We start from the raw sequence: 17082 nt of genomic DNA, 5'->3' as shown, positions 1-17082 counted from the left end.
ACTGATCTTGCAATATTTCTGCAGCTATCTGCACAGCTTAATTTGGATAAAGAGTACATTAACTGGTGAAAATATAATTCTTAAAAACAAGCCACACATTATGTGTTAAATAGGAATAACTGAAAGCAGTAATTTCAATCTAGAATGCAAAGTATAAATATTTTGAACTGTCATTTATGTTTAATGCACAGAATTCAACTCTAGTTTACATATTTTCTTACTTTTAATAGCAAGCTGAAAAAAATCCCACCTCTCTGAAAAATAATAAACAAAGATAACAAAAATCATTATGACTAAGTTCAGAGAGAAAAAGACATGAGAAGTGCAGCCTTAATCTTAATTATCAGTTACACAAACCTGCCACAACTTCCATCCTTGGGATCTTATGAACAGAAGTGTCATTTTTAGCAGTCTTTTCATGCTACTAATGTACTCAAGGTGTGCAGGGCTAGAAAGAAATACAGCTACAAAAACAAAGAGCTAATGCACTGCATACAAAAATAAAGGGAGAAAATGCCTCAATACTAACACTGGTAGATAGTCCTATGAAAGTCACTCTGTCTCTCAGCCACCCGTTACTCTCATGTCCAGAAAGGGTTCTGTTCTCAGCAAACAAAACCATTCCCTGCTTTCTACACCATCACCACAAGTCCCCACTGCTCCTGTATTCCTACAACCACTCCAAGGTCAAGGCTCATTTAAGTATTTACCAGAAGAAGCCTAGATTACTGAATGTGGATACATTATGAGGGCTGCACACCTGGGGGACATGGGAGTGTGAGAAAAGCACATTGTGCTCTGCAGCAGGGCACAGAAGGTGATAGATTTACACTGTGCCATAGCCTGAGACACTAGTGTGACACTACTCAGGGATAGCCACAATCCAAGACAATCGTAATGCCTAGAGGTCAGTCAGCATGAGGGCAAGGGAGGGTTACAAGATCCTTAGTAGATTTCAAGAGGAAAGGGGCAGCACCTGAGGAGGACAGAATTAAAAAACTAAGGGAAGGCTTCAGCAAGAATGTCTCTAAGCGTGATGCTGATGGCCTCTTGAGGAGGGAAGAGGCCCCAGCTTTAAGGAGGCAAAGGCTAGGAACCTCTGAGACATGCAGCCATCAAGCCACTACAAACACAAATTATCCCTACAAATCTTTTGTCTACTAAGAAAAAAAACCACATAAAACTACAACTTGCTCAAGCTGAACCTGTGACTTAATTTTTTAGATTTTTTTAGTTTTGGTAAGCACTTTAGATGAGATCCAGCTGTTCGTAATGGATCATATAAGTAATTTTGGTTTTTAAGGCATCATACTTTCAGTTAAGCTTACTAGGCTTGTTTGTCTATCTTGCACCCTTCCTGTTTATCGTCATATGTAAGCAATTTCATGTTTTCCTCTCCAACACACTAAAAAATGCCCACAGAGTTGCAAGGTATCACACAAACATACTCTGAGACAAACAGCTTTACAGGTAAGTATTCAGAGAGTGAACAGTAGCTCAATGATTAAGTTCAAGGCAGTATAGCAATTTTATTTTAATAGAAGTGTAAGAGGAAAAACAGCAGTTTTAAGAAAGATCTTTGAGCCATTATTTCTACACACTGCTAATTCTTTTTTTTTATGCCACCTTTTGTTACTGAGAAGACTTGACATAATAATCAATTCCCTGTTGACTCTTGATTTTTTTAAAAAAGAAAGAGACAGCCAGAACACCATTATTTGGTACCAGTCCCAACTATAAGGAATCATTTATGTACGATACCATATAGTAAAGATGTCTCCAGAAAAGACTTCCTGTAGATCTTCTGGACTTTAAAATAGGACTAGCAAACCTATGCCCTCATAAAGGCAAATCCTGAGTCTCCCTACAGCCACAGTTACACTCCTAGACTAGCTCACCTACTTCAGAAAATGCAAAATTATAACAAAATCTGAAACAAAAATTACATCACCTTCTGAAGAAGACAAAAGGTCTGGCTGGGTAAGTTAGTGCCTACTTTGCTGTGTTGGCTGGAGAACTGCTCTGGCCACACAAAGCAGAAATCTGTCATTTCATTCCCACTGTACATGTTTGCAAGACAGGCCCTTCTTCACATCATTGTTTGGTTTGTGGGACATTATTTGTCAATCTAAGGTAAAATTTTGCATGTTAAAAAAGGAAGTGAGACAGACTACAGTGAAGATTACATGTCCAATTGTACAAGATCCACTTTGTTCTCATTTCTACTGGTTTAAATAGAGATGAAAATGCACTCAGGACCTTGTCCTTTATAGTATCCTTCAACTTAATTACTCTTCTCCCCCCACCCCCATGCTGAAAATTATCTGGGATAACTCCTTCACTGACATCCACTGGGAAGTCATCCATAATCTAATATGAACCTGTTTTTATGTAACACAAGGGGTAGAAGGAAAGAAAAAAAAAAAAAGCCCAGACAATGGCCTAATTTCCAGATTAGCTCAGTTCCATCAGTGTTCACTGGCTTTGATTAGATTTGAGTGCTTTGCATTTCTGAAACATTAGGTCTCCTAATGTTTTAGGTTTTACTCCTAAAAATGAGACACAATTTGCCTGAAAACAAGAACATTTAAGAAGTACAGCAGAAAGAAACCTGGAATACTTTGTTACATAATTAAAATCTAATTAAAGTGACCACAGGTCTACTTTTCAGTTTTCTGTAAAACTGCTGAAAATTTTCTGAGGTCAATTTAAACCAGTAATTTTAATTTACATACTGTGATGATGATGTTCTTAAATCAATATATAATGATGAACTGAAGCAAAATAGTATGTACACTACTTGCACGAGTTTTCCATAATGCTTGCATTTATGGTGACTAAACTATAGAAGGAGAAACAATCAACAGAACTCCTGTTAGTTTGTCAGAGCACAGCTGGAAGTTCAGAGCTGTGAACATTCCCACTGACACAAAATAATATTAGTGCACTGGCAGAGAAACAGGAAGAGACAAGTTTCTGCTCTCTCAAAGGACAGAAAATAAAAACTGTTCACGCTGCCTAAGTGCTAATAGTGAACATTAGCACAAATTAAGAAAGCAGGAAGTTGCAATGGCATATCTTGACTCCTACAAAGAATGAAAAATATTTGGCCCTCAACACCTGTGTCAATGGGCCAAGAAACAGTCCTCCAGTCCGCCTTCTAGAAAAATGCAAAATACCAGCCCTCCAATGACAGAGGCTGAGAAACCAACAGTGGAAAGACAATTACTATCTTTCCCATCCTCCAAGACACAGAAGCAAAACGAGCACAAAGAGGTATTTGGGATCATAAAATTTCATCTTTCACAGATGTCAATTCAGCAACCCTTATCAGCACCAAATTAACTTCTTGATAAGTAATAAAATGCAACATCAAAACCCCAGAGGTCAGTGTTTTCTTCCCCAGACAGCATCGTAAATCTGGATTCAAGCATTGCATCTTGTGCACATGACACTTGCAGAAGGTATCTAAATTCTGGAATTTCAAAGTTAGAAAACGCCCAGTATTGCAACTCTGGTTTTGAAATCTTTTCTTCTTCTAATAAATACTTAGTTGCATTAAGGAGATTCTGAATGCAGTTATTACAGAAACTTCTAAATGGATCTACCTTTATCTTCTCTATGAAGGTTAAAACCATATGAGAATTTACGGACACACCTGCAGTAGTCATCATTATAACTGGGGATCCTTGCAATTCCCAAGAAATTATCATTAGCATCACAGAGTATCCAATCTCTCCCTACAGAAAATCAAACAGGCACTGGCCCTCCCGGCCTAATCCCGTCAACTCTCTTCTTGACTCCCCAGACACACCAAGCGTCCACATCACTTTCCTCCCATTGTGTATTGCACTTTATTCTCCTCTCCAGGGCTATTTTTTCTTGCAATCTCCCACCTACTCCCTGTTTATGCTCCCATCTGTGCTGCTAGCACATTCTCCTCCCCAACACAGGCAGTGCATAGCTACAGGTGATGTAAGACCCAGAGAGGCTGCCAGACAAAAGACCTTTCTTTGGGCTAGAAGACCTTCTAGTTTATATACTTCCCTTCTCCACAAAATCCCCTTCACAGTACTTGCTGTCCAGGCACAGCAAATGACAGCCTTGCAATAAGCAACGACTGCAAGGCACCCTCCCTTCCCATCACCAGGAATAAAAAAACATGGCAGGTTTCCCAGACAGCCTACCTTGCGATTTTTTAAGGTTTTAAAAGACAAAAAAATAGTAATTATGCATTTGTAAAACTTGTAAGTTACTATGGTGAGCGATTTGAAGAGGGATATGTGGAGACAGGCAAATTTACAAGTGAATTGCTTCCTCCAGCAGGAGAGGGGGCGGGGTTAAAGGAGTCATCTGTCAGAGGGCACAAATTGCAAGTTCTCCCAAAATAACTTTCTTCAAAGGCTTTTGAAAGCTTTAACAGAATACAGACCTCCTTCAGTGTCTATTGATGCCTGTTTGATAAAAGATTTTAAGACTTCATACATGAAAAAACAAACCCACAGAACTCCCACCGTGAGATTTTGCTTAAACCTGTTTTTTTTTTCAGTTTGCCCAAAGTTTTGTTTCTAAAAATAGAAGAAAAAGTAAGCAATGCTTGTATTTTAAGTAATCAAAATTACATAGTAAAAAAAGTGCACAATTTACCTTTGACAGCTGAATTTTATTTACATAGTTTATTTTAGACTGATAAGGACAGGCTGGATATATCCTTTGCTTTAGTTCTCACCCTTTCAAAAACCTCAAGCACAGTACCATTTTTAAACTGCCTCATGAAAAACATCACTTTTACAATCTTCTTATTATACAATATGTATGTACTCATTTTCTGCCCAGGTAAATTAAAACTTGAAACTAGCAGACCAGTAGCCCTTTATGACTAACATAAATGTAAAGCATGGGATTATTTACATTTCAAATTGTAACCAAAATACTTTGTAGTTGCTAGATGCTTACAAATTAGATGAAGCTTTTTAAAATAATCTGATGTGGTCTTTACCTCCACCATAAAACTTGCCGGAGGAAGTGCACTGGTGCTAAAAGAGGATAAAAATTCTGAGAAAACTGAAATTCCCAGTATTAGGCTGAAACCTTCTGTGAACACAGAAGTTTAATATTTTCCTGACTCTGAACAGGCCTGAGCTTAAAGCAGAGAATATTTAAAATCTTCAGTGGAATACCTAAAGAAATCCTTTTTCTTTAATTCACATTCCTGTAGTTTTCTTTACTACTATGTGCTTTTTCTGTCCAAAGACTACAAGAAGGCAAAGTATTATTAAAAAAAAAAAAAAAACAAAAAACAAACAAACAAACAAACAAAAAACCCCACACACACAAAAAAAACCCACAAAACCCCCCCCAAAAAAGTAAATATTACAAGATGACAAATAGGAGATTACAATTTTTATTTTTCAGATAATTATGGGTGGATTGTTTGAAATATCATGTCAGCCTGTAATTCCAAAGAGTAACAGGAAAGAGCAAATGGATTCGCTTTTGCTTGCTTTGTCTTTCTTTACAAAAGAGAAAGGTAACTCTGGCCTTGGACAAGTCAAAGCCTGAGCTATCAGAAGCTGTAGGCAATGTCATGGATCCTCAGCACGGCTGCATAAAAGCAAACTAAACAAATTATTAATGTAAAACTACATGGATGATCAAGTGGGACCCAACCACAGCTCCAGTGCCAGCACTTTCTGCTCATTTGGATATTGAGCTATTCCAAATCCAGAATTAAAGAGCTGTACAGGGGAGAGAGATGTTTTAAGACCCTCTCCTACTTCACTGGGTTCTCCCAGATATTGAACCTAGTTGTTACAGAGTCAGTGCTACAGTGAAAACTGTTCCAATGACCAAGAAGTAGTGTTCCTGAAATTCTAAACCATTCTTCCCCTACCACTTAAACACACTCTCACAAAATTGTTCAGCTTCTTCCTCATTTCTTCTTGGGCTCACAGGACTGAGTCAGTCATTCAAAGTTATCTGATGATGCCTACTAACAACTAATGGCACTTGAAAACAAAGTACCTGTGTCTAAATTAACAGGCACATGTGCTTTTAAAAAAACCCTATCCTAAGTGTCTCCTGACACTTTCAAAGATTCAAATGTCTCTGAAAGCAAACCCAGTAACCCCTCACACACATAAAGTGCATAACACAGGAGAGCTGCAATCTTGAACGGGACCTTCTAGTGGTAACTGAAGCACAAGTAAACATACAGTATCTTCCCAAGTGAAAAAATTTGCTTTTCTGATAAGGTTCTTGAGAAGTATTCTGGTCTTGAAGTAAAACAAAGTAATAAATTGAATATATAATTAAAACCTTATTTATGTTTTTCTGTATGAACTAAGATCCTAGTGTTCTTGCAGTGTATTTGTTTTACTAACAAAGACATCTGTACCACAGCCCCCTTGCTGCAGGGGGAGTGGGGTACCCATAGTAGCACTGTACATACCTACTGCTCCTTGGAGCCTCCTGCACACCCCTGGATATGGGGAGATGACAGAAACACGTCCTTTCTGCAAAGAGATAAGAAACTGGGTTTGACATCATTACCACAAACCCGAAGGGCAAGTTTTGATATGGGAATTATAATAAAAGTGAAACTTTTGGGGGAGGATTATTTTCTAGATTACCAGGCAGACTGTTTCTGACAGAAACCAGAACAGATGATGTGCATCCAATGAGCCAAAATTCCAACACTGCACTTAATACAAAACAACTATTAAGGAGTCCTGATAAAAAGCATGCACCACCAGCCTTTTTCAAACTCAGTTTCCTCTACCCCAAGTTGGCTAGTAACTACTCAGTACAAAATTATTTAGCATTTGAATTGCAGTAGAAAATATTGATCCTGGTAAGGGTCTGGAACCCTTCTCATGCTGGTATGGGATGTACAAATAAAGCTCAGAAAGGCTAGACACCAGCCAGCCCCACAAACTATTACCTTTATTAAATCCATATAAAGCAGTTCCAACACCTTCCTGCATTACTGAACGACTGCATTATGCACAAGCCTAGAACAAGAATACCTGGGTATTTACAACGAAACCTCACACGTTCGTATGTATTTTGGTGTAATCAAAGGAGAACAGTGGGCCACTCCAGAGCAATCACAACAGGGCAAATGATGCGTTTATCCCAACACTGTCCTAAGTAACATACTTCTAAATATGAAGACTTATAATACTGTTAACATCAGCTTAATTAGCATATATACTTCCTGTTCACCCAACTGCTTTTTAGAAGGGTGTGTGCTACCTGAAGGGATAGTGTTTTATAAACATGAGTCACCAAGGACCTGATCTGGATCTCACTGAAGTCAACAGTAAGATGGTTCCCACAGATCCAAATGGGAAGAGGGTGCACATAAAAAAAAAAGAATCTCCATTGCACATCTGAAGGCTTGATTCTTGATCCAGAAGATTATAATGAAAGGCTCACAAGGCAGAAGGTCCCAAAAGAAACAGGCCAGACAAAATGACAAGAAACAACTCAATACTGTAGGTCTCTAAGGAAAGGGAGAGCCTACACAGGGTCTTTTCAAAGGCTGGGTGTCTGCCCTGTCCTTCATCAGTGCATGTTTTGTGGTTGCCAGTATGGTAGCAGGTACCAAATGGTACATCAAACCCACTTTTTGCTTACAAAAAAAGTATTTTCAAAATCTTTTGGATCTTTTGTGTTAGAGAGGGCAATCTAGTCTGACTCTCCCCATGATGTTTTTTCGACAAGATACCCCATGGAAATCTGTAGCCCATCTGTGCTATTATCTGCTGCAGATTTTTCATGAGCACTAGCAGGATACGTTACTTGGTTTTGCTGTAAAAAAGAACAGCCTGCCTTTCATTCTGCTGGAGAAAAAAGAGCAGGCAAACTGTGAATCATCCAACCAGTTATGAAGTTCTCCATGAACTAACTTACACCAGATCACCTCTGTGGCTGTAACTACTCAATATTTAAATGAAGAGCTAAAATTTATCAAAAACTGCTGCTTGCCACAAGAGGCCATCAATTGCCACAGTCACTATCACTAACCGGAGTTTTCAGATGCCAGTATGCTTCTTTATGGCTTACTGCTTGCAAAGCAAAGGTCTAATCATCCATTTTAGCTGTAGGTACCTAAAGAGAGAAAGAAAATTCTCTTCTGCCTCTGCTGAGAAAGGACTTCAGCAGCCTGTGGCTTGTAAGAGCACTTTCATTATAACGAAGCACTTGCATCTAAATAGCTACAAACTGCTCACAAAAACCCTTGCAGCAGAATTAGCTGACACTCGAGATAGCTCTCAAAACAGCCTGCCGTAGAGATTTCCACATCTCCACAGGTGGCCCCAGGTTTGAGTTACAGGTCAGAGGCCACTCAGCCAGGTGGGAGAAGCAGATGAGCCACAAGGACTTTGAAGCTGCAGCACCTCAGCTCCAGAACTTTGCTTATAAGAGCAGTGTATCCCTCCGCAGCCTGCCCCTCGGGAAGGGGCCACTAACCACGGCTGTTTCTGGCAGGGAAGCCACAGACACGGAGCTGAGTGCAATGGAGGCTGGGCCCAGGTGAAGGGTGGTTTGCAAGTAGGGGCTGATTCTTCTCTTTTGATCACGCCGCCGCCGGCTGCCTGTCTGGACACCACCTGTAGTCACACTACACACATGAGTAACTACTCAGAGCTTGCCAAAAGCTATGACATAATTAAACCCTTTAATCCAACCAGGACTTGAGTATGAAATTAACATCCATATAAGCGCTGCAGGTCTGCATGCACCCTTTGGGTCCTCTTGTTTGAATCAGGCCTCACAGGTAATCCTTCAAAGCAGGCACTGCAGGAGCTCCCTAACAAAACTATATACCCTGTCAGGTTTTAAGATTGAAAACCATATTTCAGTGTAAACTTAAGGGAAAATAACCCCTGTTTCTTCTGGTAACAATTACTTAAGCTTGAGGGCAGGATACATGAACAACAAAAAATTACACCACAAAAAGCTCATTATTTTGACAACTGTGACTAAGTCCTCAAAGATTAAAGAAAACACCTACCAGACTACAAATGAAAGACAGCCTGGAATATATTATGTAGACTAGCATGATAGTCACCTTAAGGAAATTTTTCATAAGACAGCCACAATCCTTCATATATATGTGTTTGCATACGTGCGAGTACTTTCTTCTAATCTGTCAAATTCCAAAGCACATTAATGTATTACAAGGTACTTCTGGCTGTCACAGACTACTTGTATTTAAAAAACCAAACCAAACCAACAAAACACAGCTTGTATTACTTCTTTCTGCATATCAATTACCATCCAGATCAGATGCATTTCTTTAATCCTCTATTCAAGCATACACCTGCTGGAACCAGGTCCTAGGGATTTTCAATTAGAAGGAGAAAGGAAATACAGGAGAAAACTAGTTTATAAGTTAATTTTAATTACTCATAGAACTCTTTGGTAGAACCATGAAGGCAAATTCTAAGTTTGGAAATGTTTGAGATATTACAGCACTATTCACCAACCTTACCAAAATGCAATCATCAAGGTACTGGAAATTGTAACTAGAGATGTATTTGCTATCTGTATCTCAAGTCAGCCGCAACCTCTATGTGCTAGCTTTCTCAGAAAACTTATCTTAAATGCTTGTAAAGAAGACACAGGTAAAGCTGACATATAGCTAAGAATAACTAAGGCTGTGCATGCTGCCCACAGGCAGCACACTAAAAACATTCTTCTGAGTACTATGTGTGGTTTTAGAGTTCTAAAATAATTACACGGAAAGGTAGGCTAGACTGCTAAATTCAAGAACAGTGCACTTTATATGAATAATTTGGTATCTGGCATATCAAACTAACTGTTGCTGGCTGCAGCAATTTCTATTAGCTCCCATCTTCTCGCAATGTGATCAGTGACAATACCTGCTAGTCACCTGTGCAAGATATTGCAGGAGAAGAAAGTCAAGTAACAAACACATTACAGGATTTACAGAGCAAAGCCTCAAATGTTTTTCCCCTTCCCCACTTGTGAAGCTTCACTTCTCATAAACACACCTTTATTTCACAGAACCATTTACTGGCCTATCAACATCCCCCCTACTTTTTCTAAACGTTATGTTAAGATAGGTTTGCCTTGGGCCTGACTTTATGTGCATGAGCTTGCAGCAGAACCCCATGCTAGGAGGACAAACTAGGAACAACAAAGCAGAAAAGCTCTGTTATTCTCAGTCATTTTAATTTAGCCCAAACTGGACTGGGAACTTCAGCTTTCAATTCCCTTATCACCCTGACACTCTTCAGATCTCACAAGCACCCTCAAAAATGCCAAGAACAACGTAGAGACTATTACAGAGGCAGAAAGCCCCCAGACTGCTATGAATCCCTCCTGTGTCCCAGTGACAAAATACAAATACCAAAGTTGGGCCAGCTACCGCTGAGAGTGGAGTTCCTCTGTTTTTAAGGATGTTACAAGAAACTGTAAATAAGTAACCTAACTTCAACAAAACTTATGGCAGCATTCTTCAGGAAAAGATCTGGATGTATTTCACAATTCTAATTTTCCCGCAATTACAATAGTACACAAATATCAACACAATATTATTTTAATAAATTTTTATCAAAAACATGTTAGTGGTTCTGAATCAAATTCCAGTAAAGACAGAGGGCACCAGCACTACAACTGTGTGAGATCAAAAGCCACAGAGCACTAGAGAAAGGAAAGAAGGATGCACAACTGCACAAATAGCCAATACTAGCACTTTGGCTTCAGACTGAATTTTTGAAACCACCACTTTAGGGACATGTAGAATTTATACGTACTCACAACAGGGTGCATTTGCTAAGGGAAGCAAATGTTCTTTCAAAGGCAGCATTAGAATATTTTGGTCAATAAACAGTGATATCATTGGGAGCATTCCCCATGTTCGATGTATTTTCACTTCTGCAAAGGCAGTATCAAAGGAGAAAATTACCTCTCCTCTCACCATACAAGCATCATCCCTTATTATCCTTACAAGGTCTCCTCCAATCAGAAAACGAGCAATACAGCAAATGATTTGCTGGTGCTAAAATCTGAGCAAGAACAACAGACGAGCCTCCAAATCTTATTCCTGAGTATTCAATGAAAAACAACAGAAAACAAAGTTTAAATGTTGCCTATATTCTTGGTGTATGTTCTTTAATAGAATGAATGAAACACACTACAAGAAAAGCATGAGTTTTTAAAAATAAATAAATAAATAAAAATAAAATTAAATACACAAAAAACCCCAAACCAAACATAAACAAACCCACCACCAACCAGGAACTCTACTACAAACTTCGCTTCACACATGTGTCTTACCCAAAAGACCATCAGCTGGCAATTATGTGGAAACACGTCATAGTATTAAAAAGAGAAGTGAATGAATGTCATGTATTTCCATATTCATGACAGGCTATGACAATACAGCAACCCAGAAAAGCTAAAGCTAAAATCAACATGCTGTGTTACACCACATAATTTCTTAAAAGCTTGGATCACATCTTTTGTCACATTCAGGTAACAACTTTTATCACTTTTCAACTATTTATTACTTCAGCATTTCCTTTTTTGACTTTCTCCTATTCTTTACATAAACTGCACTTACCAGTGTTTACAGGGATAGTCTGAATATATTCAGGAAAGTTATCTGAACCCTGAGATTACAAAACACCCACGTGTTATTTCAGCATTCCGTATTTAGCATTTTTCAATGCTCTCTTGCCTTTTTTTCCCCCCTCGGTCTGCTCTTGCCTTGAGATATGCATGGCCTCTTCCAGAAAACGCAGACAATGATTAAGACATGGAAGTGAGTCTTCACTGCACAAAGAACAGAGTATTTTACCATCACAGTAGTGCAGAAAAACCCTGTTAATGAGTTAAGAGACTCAGGTTTTCAAGACAGTTCAACAAATATGCCAGTTACGGACAGGTGCCAGACTCTTAAAGTTTCTTGACTCTCAGAGAAGGAAAATACAAAAGCCATTTTGTGCACAGAGCAGAGATTTTCAGTACCAAAACATCCTCAGCCAGTTTGCCCACTGTAAACACCAAACTTAAATTGTAAATACCCCTCCCTATTCTGCTCAGGGGCAGCCAGATTGAGAAGGCAAAATGCAAAGACAGCTTTTAAACAAGCCTTTAAAGCACACTTAAATCACTGCCTTTTTTTTTTTTTTTTTTTTTTTACCTAAAATGAATTAGAACTAGGTGGAAGAAGATGAAAATTATATTTTCATCTCAGCACGCAAGATTAAAAAAAAGCACTTCTTTAACCAGCACAGCAAAACATCTTGTAACTTTAAGAGAAGCCTTCGTAGAGGTTACCTGTCCGTCCCGAGTAAAGGCTTCTGTGCTGAGGAAACAGGCAACTTCAGTTCAAGGAGTGAGAGTCAGCTCCCTGGTTGTGTAAGTCACAGCACAACCTCCCTGAGGGAGCTGCGTGAGGTTGCTGAAGTAGGGGATTTGAACCAAGTTATTCAAAACAGCGGAGAAATAACAAAAACAAAACTCCACGTGTTTGGCTATATGAAATTCAGAAGTTGAACCTTGCAGCGGTATTTACTATTAAAAAACAATAATAACTCACAGGTGGAATTTACCTATTTTTTTGTAAAAACAAAACAAAACTGCTCATGTCCAAAAAAACCCAAAAAAAGCTATAAAAAGGGATTTCCTCAAGCTTTACAAGTTATGTAAGTGCATCTCTCACTTATGAACACACATAAAATTTGTTGTGCTTCTTAATATCCTTATCTTACTGATCATGCATTACAACTCCCTTATCACACACCCCTTTAAAACTATCTTCCTCTCCTTCATGTCCAATTGCACAAAGTCATAATGTAATGAGAATGTCATTAGACTGGTTAGGATGATACTTCATATTGTATTAAAAACATGCCTGCTCAATGGCAAAACAAACAGAACAGACCACAGGAAATTCATAGATTTCTGAAGCCTCCTGTATATCATCTCCAGTTTCATTTGGGACAAAACTACAACATCCAACTCACAAATGTCTCTGTGATATTAATTTTGAGGTTTCCATTTCAGATACAGTGAGGAGATAGCAAGCGTCGCTGCTCTCAGCACTTCACCTGTTACTCCACAGACCTGCTTCTGCTGCCCACTACACACAACCAGCTTTGCATTTGACATGAATCGTGCTGGCTAAACAGTAAGAGCTGTGCAACTTTTCCTACATCAGGCATGTACATATGTTGAAGGTGGTGTGATAAAGCCCTCTCTCAAAATGCCAGGTTTTTTTTTTTTTTCCTCGATTAAGAAAAATACTTATTGTCTTTGTATGGCAGCTTCTTGAAGAGTCACTATCAAGTTCTGTCAGTTCTCTTTGGTAAGTACTGAGTTGAAGGCACAGTGCCTCTATGCAGTTGCTGTTGGTTTTGTAAGCTCCTTTTTCTGCAGAGAGTTACAACAGTCATGTTTCAAAATGCTTCTGTGTGTCACTTGTACAGAGTTATACAGAACAGAAAGTCCTTCTTCCCCATCAACCAGTCATGGAATGGAAGCTGCACCTGGAACCTTCTCAAATTAAAATCAGTCGAGTTTCCAAATTTATTTCCACTGAGAACCCACTAGAGCTTGAAGATTAACAACCAAAAAAACCCACTTAAAACTGGTAATTTCCTTCAGGTCTGCTCATCCCCATATTAATGGAATAAATGTAGAAACATCTTATTTTTACCATTCCATTCCCATTCTTTGATATCTGACCTTCAGACTACAGATGTCAAGTTTTATTTCCAGGTACAACATCAATAGCACCAAGCAGCAATGCTGTTTTCCCTGCACTGATGAGCAGAGTTTGACATGCTTGGCTCTCACACCTGGCCTGTCACCAAGTCACTGCTGTTTTCCTCCTTCTCCTGCAGTATGTGTATACTTGTAGTATGTGGTATCCCATACTTTCATCCATAGTCTTATATAATTACAGCACATTTAGACATTATAGGTCCTAGAAAGCAACTATGCACAGATAAAACTAGGATGTTCACATAATTTAAGACACACATCAGAAATTCAGCAACGTCCCAAGATGAATGGCTTAAAAATCATCCCCTGAATCCCCAAAAAGGGACTGGAGGAAACAAGCCAGATAACTGTGCTTTGCCGTTATAGTTACGAGGCGTCAAGCCTGCTCACTTAAGTTGTTCTGTCTACCTGCTACCTCTGGCCACTTCTGTGTCCCCCGGTCTCCATCCTTCCCCACCTCCTAGCACAAACTTGTGCCACTGTGCAACCAGTTAGAGAAGTCAACTGATCAGTTTCCACAGCTTAAAACCTACTTTGGGGAAGGGAAGAGTCAGGGTGGTTTAAATCCATCCACACCTCTTTCACCAGCAGTGCTAGCTTGTAACAGATGAGATGTATGTGCAACACCATTAGAGACATTAAGTCTGAGCCTTACTTGGGGGAAAAAAAAAATAAGTGGGAAGTCCAGTATGTGCTATGCTCACTCCTCTAAGTACTCCCAGCATCACCTCAGGGCCAAAATAAGAAAAAGCAAGGAAGAGTTGTGGGATCCTGACCTGAAAAAAGAAAGCCCTAGAGGACTGAGGTTCTGTCTGGGACTAAGCCTGTGATGGACATGATGCAGCTCTCCCCTCTGATGCTGCACAGCACCAACCATGGGACAGAACTTTCTGCAGGACTCCTTGATAGAGAAGATCTTGAAAAGACAAAAGTCAGAACTACCCAAGGGTAGGGCTGTGTCCCCCAGTGGTAAATGTTGCTCTCTTCCTGATGCAGCATCATTATGGAAACAATTTACTTTATTCTGCCAGTGGTGAGTAACAAATTAGCTCCTTCTAGTCAGCTAAACCCTGGCCACAAGGGTGTTACCCTTACATTTACTTGTATATTCAAGATACTCAGCTGCCTCTAAAGGACTGTCAAAGAGCACGTACTGTGGGACAACAGCATGTACCAGCCAACCCCATGCAAATCAGGATAGACCAGGTTTAGGGTCAAAATCCAGAATTCACACCACACTGCAAAGGTCATTTTAAATACCAGAGATCTCGACAAGCAGATTAATCTCCAATACCAGACTGCAACTCATGTTTTCTTAGCAAACACCACAGAAGTGCAGTAAAACAGCCTTAAAATTTTAAGAAATCATCATTTTACTGTAAGAAACACAACTAATGCAAACAGCTTCAGTGGCAAGCATTTTAAAGCATTTGGGGTTTTGCTGTGTTAAAGTTATGCTAGCTGAGAAAAAGAGTTCCCCTTTTTTCCCCCCATATTAAAACCTCTACAGCAGCTCTGGCATTTTTTTGCTTAAAAAGTAAAACAACCATACTCCTGAAAAAAGCTGCTAGGGCTTTTAACAGATAGCACAGGCACAGATTTCACTAATCATCATTAGACTATTATACTGTTTCTCACCAACTTTTTTTCTTTAACTAACCATGTACAGCCAGGGAGCCTGCACACTTCTGTAAGATATACAAATAAATTATACATACCAGCAACTACAAAAAGTGCAGAACAGAACTTATTAAGCATAAGTGTTTCCCTGCAGAATTTGGTTAGCAACAACTCAGCAATGACTGACTTGAGTTTGAAAAAAATCAGCTATGACTTTGGGAGAACTTAGACAAATGCAGTGATTTATCACATATTGCTACATCCATTCTGTGAGGTTGTAGAGCATCAATCATACCTGCTCCTGCCCCAACACATCCCTTGTGTTGGTATTATCAATGCAAAGGTCATTTTGACCTTTAGGTAGTAACAGTATTGGTTTGTGGCCATATTACCACTTTCTGTACGTTCAAAAACACAGGTGCCGATCTTTCAGTGTAAGTACTTCAGATTTCACATCAAATTATGTGTGAGCATGTCAAGGAACAGGATTAACAGAAGCTTTGCTTGCAGAACATTCTCATGAGCATTACTGGGATTTTAACTTCTGCCAAGCCTAAAATGAGCTTTTTCTTATGCCAAATGAAATGTAGTAGAGTCATTATTACACTTGATAATTAACTTTTAAAAATCTTGTCTGCACTATCATTAAGGACATTATGAAAGAAAAAGATAGATGTGAAAGCTGCACGCACACCACAGAGGTTCTGCCTTAAAGTTTCTTGACGAACAGGTAATTACTTCAAGTTTCCCACCCTTGAACACTAAATTTGAGGTTTTTAGTATTACAGAAAAGCAGAACTGTAAAATGATATGAAAGCATTAGAGGCAAGGCAAGATTTATGTGCTTCCGTCAAGGTTTATGGATCAAAAGTGAAATACGAAGCCTTCCTCAGCAAAGCTGACCTCCAAATGCAGCAACAGCCATCCATGTCTTATCTCAAACCAGATATCCCCACCCCAGACCACTCTTAGCTTTCACATTTGGTGGAAAAATTGTGTTAAACTCATCCATATGCAAAAATTAATCCCAGCCTACATAGATATGTCAGAGAATTTGATGGCAGTTGATGTTACTTGTGAACCAGATTCTGTAGAGGTGCTCAAGCTGTCAGTTGCTTCCCTGTATCACTTTATAACCTACTGAGTTCACAGCTACAGGTATCACATCACCAAAAGATACGCAAAGAAAAAGGAGACCATCCTTGAGACAGCTATTCCCTCTTTCCTGCTGCATGACTCAGAACAGGCATAGACAGGACTCAAGAAGATACTGTCATTGTCCAAGTGTCATTCTGTATCATAAAATAGCCTTCTCTTCCAAAGCACACTTAATAGAGCAAGAAACAAACCAAAGTCCCCATACAGCCTGTAAAATAAATGGCCCATTTATATAAAAATCATGATTCCATATTAACTGAAATCAATTAAACAAGTTCAAAGTTCTCTGTGAATATACTTTCCCAAATTTGTTTCAATTGTTATGCAGCTCATTTGCTAAAAATTTGCTGGTTTGCTTTTTTTTTTTTAAATTAATAGTGACACATTTAATACAGTAAACAAAAATATTTTACTAAGCATTAATTTCCCTTAATGCTTTCCTCAGTTTTCTCTAGTTAGAATATTAGCTTTAAACTATTGCAAGAGTAAGTAACAGCAGAGCAGAACCATGCCCCAGTATTAAAATGTGACCTTAGC

The 17082-nt window shown here is 39.0% G+C and overlaps 1 protein-coding gene across 19 annotated transcripts in view; it reads right to left on the bottom strand.

The window, feature by feature from the left end:
* Positions 1–17082, bottom strand: part of SEMA4D (semaphorin 4D) — a 101129-nt gene that overhangs the window by 39873 nt on the left and 44174 nt on the right. For 15 of the 19 annotated variants that reach the window (XM_074931538.1, XM_074931525.1, XM_074931545.1 and 12 more), the window contains exon 2: positions 6452–6515. The exons of the other annotated variants lie outside the window; for them this stretch is intronic. The gene's annotated coding sequence lies outside the window, so the exon portion shown is untranslated. The remainder of the gene's footprint in view (positions 1–6451; positions 6516–17082) is intronic. 19 annotated transcript variants of the gene reach the window in all.

This window comes from Athene noctua, chromosome Z (assembly GCF_965140245.1).
Source record: "Athene noctua chromosome Z, bAthNoc1.hap1.1, whole genome shotgun sequence".
NCBI classification, from domain to species: Eukaryota; Metazoa; Chordata; class Aves; order Strigiformes; family Strigidae; genus Athene; species Athene noctua.
The sequence above is the reverse complement of the archived record's forward strand: the minus strand, read 5'-3'. Positions and strand labels throughout refer to the sequence as shown.